This window comes from Musca domestica, unplaced genomic scaffold (genome assembly GCF_030504385.1).
Source record: "Musca domestica strain aabys unplaced genomic scaffold, Musca_domestica.polishedcontigs.V.1.1 16, whole genome shotgun sequence".
In the NCBI taxonomy this organism is placed as follows: domain Eukaryota; kingdom Metazoa; phylum Arthropoda; class Insecta; order Diptera; family Muscidae; genus Musca; species Musca domestica.
The window spans coordinates 1,727,217-1,739,269 of NW_026712219.1; the positions used below are offsets into that span (position 1 = coordinate 1,727,217).

The window sequence follows — 12,053 nt, forward strand, 5'->3', positions numbered from 1 at the left end:
AATTAGTTCCTTTTGATGATATGCACCTACACATTCCGAGTCAATTTATATGTGTCCGTCCGCCTGTCTGTCTTACCATGTATTTTTGTAAAGTATAGGCCGCATTAATTGCCCAGAAATCATTTGTTTTGCCCACGAACGAAGCCTATAGAAATTGGTAATAATTGGTTCTGATTTGGATATAGCTCTCATATATACAATGTAGTCCGATTTTATAAGTATTGTGCACCAAATTCGTAATATCAGTCCGAATAAAATGAATTTCAGTACGCGCGGATAGTCGATGGTCGCTGCTCTGCTCGTGTTAATCAACCGTGGCATCAGATGAAATGCGGAATATTATCGCGAAAATATTCCGAAAATATTTTGGTCGCAGACCTTGGACATTTCAACAGGACTCAGCATAATCGCACGCGCCACTTATGAATGCTTACAAAATGAGGTTCCTCGCTTCATTTCCAGCGCATAATGGCCACCAGAATCTCCGGATATCAATCCGTTGGACTAATGTGTCTGGAGCATTTTGGAAAGCAAGGTTGTCACTAAAAAATACCTAAGTGTCGATCTTCTCAAGCAAGCGCCTCGCCGATAATGGGCCAAAATACCGCAGAGCAACATTCGGGCAGTGTTTTTAACCCGATTACGGCAAAGTAATTGTTTTTTGGCTGGAAATTTAGACTTTTTGTACGGATCTTTTTGATTAACCTCTAAGAAGTCAAAAATGGACCCAACATGAGGAATTAATGTCTACAGCCTACACTCTTGAATTTCCTAAATGGTGGCAAATATGCTGATATCTCTTGGAGTTCCGAAGATATATGTGATAAAAATCATGACTATCTCCACTAATATGCAATTAACCTTTATAGCATTTTTTTAAGTAGACGGCCTTCGGTCGGGGCTTGACATTTATTCTTCTGAGGAAAATCTAAATTTTATAACTATATTAAGTAGCCGTAATTGCAATGGGGGTTATGTCCGAGCATCCATTGTACCATCGCATTAGAGACAGATCTTATAACCATATTTTGTAAAAGGTGACTCGCTTGAGGATCAGAGTATTCTTCGTATTGTTATCGAGATTATAGTCGAAGACACAATATGCCTAGAATGTCTGACTTTCTATTCGTGAGTTATGGTGAGCACCAAATGAAAGGATGAACGGATATTGCTTGAATCGACTCCAAAATGGATTTCATCGAACAAAAAGTGGGGTAAAAGGCAGTTTTTTTTTTGTGGGTCTCATGTTATCTTTTTTGGCAATACTTGGCAACTCTAAAGTGTTCTGCCAAAAGTGACAAAGGAATTGCATGGCATATGCTCTCATCATGCCACATAAAACTCGTAACAATGGACCTATTGAGAGACGAGTTCGGTGAACATTTTCTTTCACGTTCGACACCGGTAAATTGGCAGCCAAGATCCATCCAAGAAGCAGTCGCTGTCAACACTTGCGTGAAGCAATCTTCAAACATTAAATTGCATACATAAATATTTCAACATTTTCTTTCTGAATTTAATGTATTTTTAGTAAAACATTCCTATAGCTCGGGAAAATAACCCTTTATTATACCCTCAGAGAGGGTATATATCATTTGATACGGTAAAAATGTGCCTAGTGCCTTCCCCACAAAGAGTCAACATTTTGAATAATTACAGCTCTAATAAAATGTGATGTCCCATATCCCAAAATTGTTATTAACCCAAGGTCTAGTGATAGGATGCAATATATCGGTCTACTCCTTCTGGCGCCTCTTCCACAAAAGGTCGAAATTTTCAAAAATATATATTCCTGCACAGAATTTGAAACGATGATCCGATTTTGCTCCATCTTTGCAAATCCTAATATTTGCCTCAGTTCTCGATCTAGTACAAAAATGTGATGTGATGTGAAAATTATAAAATATGATGTAAGAATCCGATTCTCCTCAAATTTCACACATCCCAATAATTTTATTAACCCCCAAGGTCTGGTGTTAAGATGGAATACATCGGTCTACTCCTTCTGGTACCTTCTCCATAAAAACCCCCAAGGTCTGGTGTTAAGATGGAATACATCGGTCTACTCCTTCTGGTACCTCCTCCACAAAAGGTCGAAATTTTGAATACCCATTGAGCTTATAAAACGCGTAATTAACATTCGATTCCATTTAGACTTGGCACATCTGAATATTTCCATCAACACATGATATTTTATAAAAACTGTAGAAATCGGACTATTCCTTCTGGTACCTACACTACAAAGGGTCAACATTTTGAATATCCATGAAGGTCATAAAACACGAAATGCGAAATAAGCATCAGGTTCTCTTTATATTTCACATATCTCATTATTTCTACTAAGATTTGTTGTGAAGATGTAATAAATCGGTCCACTCCTTTTGGTACCTCCTCACAAAGGTTCAAAATTTTGAGTATCCATGAAGCTCATAAAAAGCGAAATGAACATCCGTTTCCATTCCAGACTTGGTACTTCTCAATATATTTTCATTAACACAAGATCTGTTATAAATGTGGTAAAGATCGGACCATTTCTTTTGCTTTCTGACCCACATAGGGTTCAAGATTTTTAAAAACAAAACGCTCAAGGAAAGCGAAATAAACATCCCTCTCATCAAATTTTACACATACAAACATAATACAATATCTGCGAACCCCTTTCTGGTATCTCACCCACAAAGGGTTACAATTTTCAATACTTTTATCTATCATAACTTGCGAAACAACTCTTGCTATATCTAAATATTTCTCTCAACCAGAAATCTGATTTAAATATGGAATTTATGATTTCCCTTAAATTCGATATAAATGTTCGATTTTCTTGTAATTTTTCCCATACCAATATTTATACCCTACAACACTTTGTGTTAGGGGTATTATAAGTTTGATTGGGCCAAAAATTATGTAACACCACGAAATATTGATTTCCCACATAGGAAAGTATATATGGATCTTCCTCTGTCGCCGAGCTAAGTCGATCTAGCTATGTATGTCCGTCCGTCCGTCTGTTCGACTGTCCGTCTATCCATGTTAATTTGTAATCACTCTACAGGTCGCAATCACTGCCCGGTTAATGTCAGAATAGAAACCTATTTCTTTTGAAGATGATCGCATAATATTTAGGGGTTGAAATGACCAAAAACTGAAAAATTTTCTGGTTTTACAATTGCTCTGTAGGTCACAATTATAGATCAATCGAAGCGGAAGTTAGCATGGGGCTAGAACTTTGGGCTGGGCAGAAGCCTTCCAATTTTGATGGTCATCGGGTATCATTTAGTGGTTGAAATAGACCATAGCATTTGTGATAAATTAAAGTCAACTTTTCCATTAAACCGCGAATATTTTTAATGTCGGCGAAATCACAAATAGACGAACAGGTCAATTCTGACCGTTACGTAAATGTCCGCAATATAAAACAAATGAATTTCCTCGATCGACGATACCTGGTACCATGGTATAATAAGGAGGTAGAACAGCTTGCTGTCAGAATTATTCAAAACTATAGGCAACAAGTTGGTTTCATTTATTTCATATTATTTGTTCATTTTTAAAATGAGTCAAATAACACGGAAGGTGAATGAAATGCCTGGATATTCTCTCAAAAATATGATCCTAAGTGTTCAATCTTTCAATTCCATGGTAAATCTCGGTAATATTATAAATGGCGCCCCGCAATTTAAGTTTCTTCAAATCATTGACTTTGAAAATATTTTGTTTTTATTTTTCACAACAACAAATACATACACAAAATTGGCAGAAGTCGGGCACCCTAAGAAAATAATTGTAATCAGCTGGGAGCTCTACCTTACCTTTACCCTACCTCTACCTCACGCACATGTTAACATGTTCTAAAAATTTTCACATGTGTTATATAAAGTGAAGGAAGTTACCAACCTCTTACCAAGTTACCCCATATTTATATCGTATTTATTTAGATCCGACACGAAATAGACAATATTGGCCCATTCAGTCAAAATGTGCAAGAACTTAAACCGCAACAGAAAGAAAATAAACTCAAAATAGCTAAAGAGTTGCTTCGCTTGGCCGAAAGTGGTAAACTGCCGAATTTGGTTTCTCCTAAGAGAAAACATTCGTTGTCCTGCAGTTTGTAAACAAACAGCTGAAAATGTGCACTTTCGGTTGGCCAACAGAGCTCAAGCGTCGGTCATGGTGATGATGTGGGCCACCATAACAGCCGATGGCATCAGCATAAATGCCGAATATTATCCCGAAAATATTCTAGATTTTGGCCGCACACTTTGGACATTCCAAAGTGTCGATCACCACAAGCAAGCGTTTTGCCGGGAATGGGCCAAAAAATATAAATTTTGTAGCAGCTTTTTTATCTCATCCTGTATTTGCATCCGTCTGTTCACAAATGTCAATAGATGTGATTGTATTTTAAAAATGTCATTTCTACTTCATTAAAAAGGATTGATATTCTGTTTTTTATACCCTTAGCCATATGGCTACAGAGGGTATATATCATTTGATACACTCAAAACATGCCTAGTCGAAATAACGGTTATAGACCCTAGGTCTCTTTGGACCAAATCCGTTTCACAACATTTGGAGCCGATATAGCGATGTCCGTTCGTCCGTCTGTCTGTCGCACGATAACTCTCGACTTGGTCCGAACTTGGTACATCGTAATATTTTTGTCAAACTTAGATCGAGTTCGGAGAAGGGCAATATCGGTCCACTCCTTCTGCACAGAAAGAGAAATAATAATCCGATTTTGCTCCAAGTTTGTAAATCCTAATATTTGCGTCAGTGTTAGGTCAGGTGTGAAAATGGAGTATATTGGTGCACTCCTTCTGGTACCTCTCCCACAAAATATGAAAATCACACATCCTACTATTAACCAAGAAATAAGTATCGTACTCTCTTCAAATTTCACACACACAAACATGTTTGCTAACACAAGATTTGCTGTGAAGATGCTATAGATCTGCGAACCCATTCTTCACAAAGGGATACAATTTTACTTACTTATGCTATATCTAAGTATTTTACTTTCATGCTATATCTCCCAAACAGAATCCTGAGATGAATATGGAATTTATGATTTCCCTATTTTCTGGTTATTGCCACACAGCCACAGTTACAACTGTCCTAAAATTTTCCATTTCATTCAAAACTACTTCCATGAAGATCTCATTTAAGACTTTCAACCCAGTGGACACAATTAAAACTCCTGTTCCAACTCAAATGTCTTTCTTCTTCGATCTCAAGTACGAGAACACAATGAAATCTTCAGCATAGTGAATGTATTCGTCCGTTGTAATTCAATTGAATACCTCAACACACCGGCGCGTGTCTATCGAACCATACAATTCTGAAATTATGCTTCATTTTCCGATAAATATGCCATGTCATTGTTGAAATGCATTGCGAAAAATGTCAGAAACAACAATCAGTGTAAAATGTGTGCGAGAATGAAAAAAAAAAAATGGATGGATATTTACACAAAAGAGCAAAGCAAGTGAACAACAACAGCAGCAGCAGCAATAACCAACCACATCCTTTCTGATGGACGTATGTTCTGTTTGCCTACCTTCAGTCATTATATTTACATCTACATTTGTATGTAAATTCACGCACACACACACTCACTTATGCACTCAATTGAATTTGCATATGTGTGTGAAATTCACAGTGATTTTATGTTGAACTCTTCGGCATAAAAGTGCCATGGAGCATCAAATGCGTATGGAGGTGGATGAGTGTGTGTGTCTGTGTGCATAAGTATGTAGGGTACTGGGTTCCATTCAGGTTTTGTTTTTCTTGTGTTTTTTCTTTTTTTTATTAAAAACAACACAACATTTTCCCTTTGATATCCTTTGCTTTTCTTGTTATTGTTTTTTGTTGGCGGTTGTGGTGTTGTTGTTCTACCAGCTCCTTGTTATTGTTTCGTCTTCTTAACATCTATTGAAGTTTCAATGAACAAAAACAAGCAGCAACCAACGTTATACTCTTTTTATACCCTCTACCATACTATGGAGGGTATATTAATTTTGTCATTCCGCCTGTAACTCCTCAAACAAAGAATTTATATTCTTGATCAGCTTAAAATACTAAGTCGATTTAGCGAAGTCCGTGTGTCTGTCCGTGTGTCTGTCTGCCTGTCTATCCGTCCCCATATAACGGTACCTCCCGGTAATTTGATGATTTTAGCGACATTATTCACCGGAATTGTTTCAAATTTTATATTTGAAGTTTGAAATGGATACGACAGCCTAGGACAGAAAATTGTCTACGCAGGTTAACGTCCTAGTATAGCCCCCATACATCGGTACCTTCCAATATTAGGAATTTTAATGATTTTAGCGACATTATTCACCGGAGTAGTTTCAAATTCCGTTCGTAGAGTTCGTAATGGGAAGTACAGTCTGTGACACAAAATTTTTTATACAGGTCCAGGTCTTTGTATTTCTCTTATATAACGGTACCTACCTATATACGGTATTTTGATGATATTTACCTACATTATTCACCGTTTATTTCTAGTTTAGAATTTTAATTATACCTACAACACTATGTGTTGGGGGTATCATAGGTTTGATTGGGCCAAAAATTATGTAACACCACGAAATATTGGTTTCCCATATAGGAAAGTATATATGGATCTTCCTAGCTCGCCGAACTGAGTCCATCTAGCTATGTATGTCCGTCCGTCCGTCTGTCCGTCTGTCCGTCTGTCCATGTTAATTTGTAATCACGCTACAGGTCGCAATTATGACCCGATCTTCACGAAATTTAGAATGTAGGTGGGGTTAAGGTCAGAATAGAACCCTATTTCTTTTGGAGGTGATCGCATTATATTTAGGGTTGAAATGGACCAAAAACGGAATTTCGCATGTAGCTAGAGTTTAGGGCAGGGAAAAAGCTTTCCAATTTGGGTGGTCATCGGATAATATTTAGCGGGTAAAATAGACCATATCTTTTGTGTTGAAAAAAATCAAAATTTTTCATTAAACCGCGAATATTTTAAATCCCGGCATAATCACAAAGCCTTGACAAGGTTACTTCTGATCTTTACATTGATGTTAACATCCAACAAATCGGATATATAGCAAAATATGTGCGATATATATTTCTATCAAAGAAGATATGTTTGAAAGATCTCTTATATTTCGAGAACGGCTGAACTGATTTCGACAGTTCTCATTAATTCAGAATGGTCTCTTGGCAGGGAAGAAGAAACGTCTAAAAAATCGCATACAAATATCTCTATAATGATGAAAATATTGATTTTATAACTTTTTCTCATATTTTTTCAATTTTGTCATATTTTAATTTTGAATTAAACATTTGGTAATATTTCTACAGCTAACAAAACTAAGTAGTTCGGATATCAGGATATCATATACAGATCGCATTTGTGGCCCGATCCTTACGATATTTTGCATGGAGATAAGATGAGGGTCAGAATAGAAGCCTAATCTTTTTGGAGATGATCGCCATATATTTAGAGGTTAAAATGGACCAAAAAACTGAAAAATGGTCGTAATTATTGCCCGTGAGGATCGGGACACATTTGAATGGGGGTTACCGGACATTGCTAAAGCCATGCAGTTTTGAATGGCCATCCAAAAATATTCAATGTGTGAAATAGTTTGCCAACTTTTGAAGACAAAATACGAAAATGTCCATTTCAGTGACTCTTTGGAGAATTCACAAATACAGGAAAGACGCACTTCTGACTATTTCGTTAACGCTGATTTCGTGGAAGAATATAGTCAAATGGCTGTATCACATATAGATGCGTATCAGTCAAAAACCAATAATAAATGTTAATCTTTTACCACTTCTGAGAGATTATAGGTCTTTGGGAAATATTGGTTCCAGATCTAGACCATATACTTGCAACATCTACCAATAAATTGGAAACGAGCAAATTAGTTTAAGTTGCTATTATTCGAAAATAAGAGAACGAACCCTGATAGTTTTCTTTTATTATCTGTCACAATATCTTGTGGAATCCTTTCGAGTATCTTGGCTATATAAACTGTATCGTTTATTATAGTGTTGTAGGGTATTCAACGGTCGACCCCGCTCGACTGTAGCCTTTGCTTACTTGTTTTAATTTGAATTTGAATATATATAAGATTTTAACAGATTTTATTTTTTGAAAATTTCTAAATTCATTCCAAATGGTGGTGGGTATTCAAAGTTCGGTCCGGTCGAACTTACTGCTTTCTAACTTGTTTTTTCTTACTTCTCCTTTTCTCATGCGTTCTCCTCTCTATTGCAGAATGTTTTTGTATACTGTTCGGGGTACTTGGGCTGCGAATGTGGGTCAATACGGAGGCAGACCGGCCTTCATAAGGTGCGTGTGTGAATCGTGTTTATTGTAAACGTTTAAACATCAACACGAAAAAATAAAACAAACCAGAGTAGCAGGAGTTGCACCACACACGAAACGCAGCCAGTCGGGCCGTCAAGAACAACAGCAACGCCAACAGCACTTCATGTGAAATCATTACATCTTCGAATTGTTCTCATTTCCTAATTAAACACTTTGGAGGAGTGCAAATTAAAGGTAAGTTTTAATGGCAAATAGTTTTATGGCAGCGAACTAGGAGGTAGATGGATGTGGGTTTATTGGGGTGTAATGATATGTGTTTTTTTTTTTTCTTTTTTTTTGGATATTGAAGTAAGAATTTGGAAAGTGCCCAAAGTATAAAAAGACACGCAACTAAATATTTTTATTGATCTAGAACTTTAAATTACATGAGAAGCAAATTCCTTAAAAAAAAGTCGGAATTATTTGTAAATTCCTGTGAACGTACTAAAAGGTACAATATGGTACACAATTGTAGAAAGTTAATATATGGCGGTGTATTGAGCTAGACCTTTCAGATTTTGCACGAGAGTCCGTTTGCTGAGCAGAACAAATGGAACAAACTTTTGAGATTTTGCACGAAGGCCCCTCTAAGTGAGAAATGAACAAGTAAAAAAGCAGTAAGTTCGGCCGGGCCGAACTTTGAATACCCTTCACCGTTTGGAACAAATTAGAAAATTTTCAAAAAAAAATAAAATCCATTTAAAGTTCTTTTAAAATCTTTAAAATATCTAATATAGGAAGGTGCCGATATGGGGGAATATACGATATTGTGGACCTGTAAAGACAATCTGCGTGTAAAGTACTCACAAGGAACTCCTTGTGTGGATTTTCAAAATACCGAATACTGTGGGGTATCGTTATATGGGAGTTATACGTCATCGTTCACCTATATAGAGAATTCTCTGTCCGTTGAAAAATATGGCTAAAAACATCAAAATACCGAATATCGGGGGCACCGTTATATGAGGGCTATACAATATCGTGGACCTATATAGATAATTCTCTGCCGAGGTATAAAATACACACAAGGAACTCCTTGTGTGGATTTTCAGACAATTCCGATGAAAAATTTGGGTAAAATCATAAAAATATCGAATATCGGGGGGTACCGTTATATGGGGGATATACGATATCGTGGACCTGTATAGACAATTCTCTCTCAGGGGGTGAAGTACTCACAAGGAACTATTTGTGGGGATTTTAAGACAATTCCATTGAAAAGTGTGGCTAACATCATCAAAATATCGAATATCGGAGGGTACAGTTATATGGGGAATATACGATATCGTGGACATATATAGCCAATTCTTTTTGAGGGGGTAAAATGCCCACAAGGGAATTCTTTTTGTGGAATTTCAGACAATTCCATTGAAAAATGTGAATAAAATCATCAAAATACCAAATATCGGGGGTACCGTTATATGGGCGCTATACTATATAGTGGACCTGTATAGACAATTCTCTCTCAGGGGGTAAAGTACTCACAAGGAACTCCTTGTGTGGATTTTCAGACAATTCCGATGAAAAATTTGGGTAAAATCATAAAAATATCGAATATCGGGGGGTACCGTTATATGGGGGATATACGATATCGTGGACCTGTATAGACAATTCTCTCTCAGGGGGTGAAGTACTCACAAGGAACTATTTGTGGGGATTTTAAGACAATTCCATTGAAAAGTGTGGCTAACATCATCAAAATACCGAATATTGGGGGGTACTGTTATATGGGGGATATACGATATCGTGAACCTATATAGACAATTCTCTTTGAGGGGGTAAAATGTCCAGAAGGGACTCCTTTTGTTGAATTTCAGACAATTCCATTGAAAAATGTGTCTAAAATCATCAAAATACCGAATACCGTGGGGTACCGCTATATGGGGGCTATACGATATTGTAGACCTATAAAGATAATTTTCTGCCGAGGTATAAAGTACCCACAAGCAACTACTTGTGTGGATTTTCAGACAATTTTATTGACAAATGTGGGTAAAATCATCAAAATACCGAATATCGGGGGTAGCATTATATGGGGGATATACGATATCGTGGACCTATATTGACAATTCTTTATGAGGGGGTAAAATGCCCACAAGGGACTCCTTTTGTGGATTTTCAGACAATTTTATTGAAAAATGTGGGTAAAATCATCAAAATACCGAATATCGGGGGTACCGTTATATGGGGGCTATACGATATCGTGGACCGATATAGCCCATCTTCGAACTTGACCTGCCTGCAGACAAAAGAGAGATCTGTGTAAAATTTTAGCTTCCTATCTTAATTCTTTTGGACTGTAGCGTGATTACAACAGACGGACAGACGGACGGACACATCTTCATCGTCTTAGAATTTTACGCTGATCAAGAATATATATACTTTGTTGGGTCTAAAATGATTATTTAGATGAGTTACAAACGGAATGACGAACTTAATATACCCTCCATACTTTTTTTGGTGGAGGGTATAAAAATAAGCCGATATTAGCAGAGCATCGGACAGAAAGTACAAGTAAATGTAGGTTATGGGGGTTTAATTAATTTGTTTTTATAAAGTTCTCCATTCATACAACTGAGGCTATATCAAGTTCGTCATTCCGTGTGTAACTCATCGAAATAATATTTTAAGGCCTTACCAATTGTATATATTCTTGATCAGCGTAGACATCTAAGACGATATGATCCTCTCCGTCCGTCCGTCTGTTGTAATCACGCTAGAATCAAAACGGAATAAGTTAAGAAGCTTAAGAGATAGGTCAAGCTATATCGGTCAACGATATCATTTTCCCCCATTTAACGATACGTCCCGATATTCGGTATTTGATGATTGTAGCCAAAGTTTTCAAGCAGTTAACTCTGAGTTCTTCGCTAGCTGGAAAATAAGTGCCTACATATGTCCACGTTTTGGTCTAGCCCCTATAGAACGGAAGCCCCACATATTCGCTATGTGAATGATTTAAGCGACCTTTTTTACGGGAATTGTTTTATATTTCGTCTATAAAGCTAGTATGCAGGGCCATGTCTTATGCAGGACTATGTCGTCGTAAAGGCCCCATATCACGGTTTTCATTTGAGAGGTATTTTCGAAGGATCTTTTTTTGATTTTTCAAGTTCCTTCCAAATTTATAATTACAGGGTGAGTTAAAAATTTGCAACAAATTACAAAATAATTTTTACATTTTTTTTTAAATTTTATTGAATGAAAGCAAAAAATTTCGGAAATAGCATCAATTTTAGAATTAGTTTAGATTTGGCACGAATGATGGCCTTCAAACGGCCAATGAAACCGTCACACGCTGCCCGAATGTTGTTCTGCGATATTTTGGCCCATTCCCGGGGAAGCGCTTGCTTGAGGTTATCGACAGTTTGGTATTTTTTTGGAGCCAATTTTGCTTTCAAAAATACTCCAAACACAATAGTCCAAAGCATTGGTATCCGGAGATTTTGGTGGCCATTGTGAGCTGGAAATGAAGCGAGAAACCTCATTTTGTAACCATTCATGGGTGCTGAGTCCTGTTGGAATGTTCAAGGTCTGCGGCCAAAATATTTGAGTGCCCAAGGCTTTAATACACCCTCCAGAAAATTTTCGCGATAATATTCGTCATTTATGCTGATGCCACGGTCGATTAATACGAGCGAAGAGCAACCATCGGCTGTTATGGCGACTCACACCATGGCCATGTACCAACCGAAGGTGCACA

The 12,053-nt window shown here is 37.1% G+C and overlaps 1 pseudogene; it reads left to right on the forward strand.

Annotated features, from left to right (window-relative positions):
* Positions 1–12,053, forward strand: part of LOC131801370 (uncharacterized) — a 204,773-nt pseudogene that overhangs the window by 3,002 nt on the left and 189,718 nt on the right.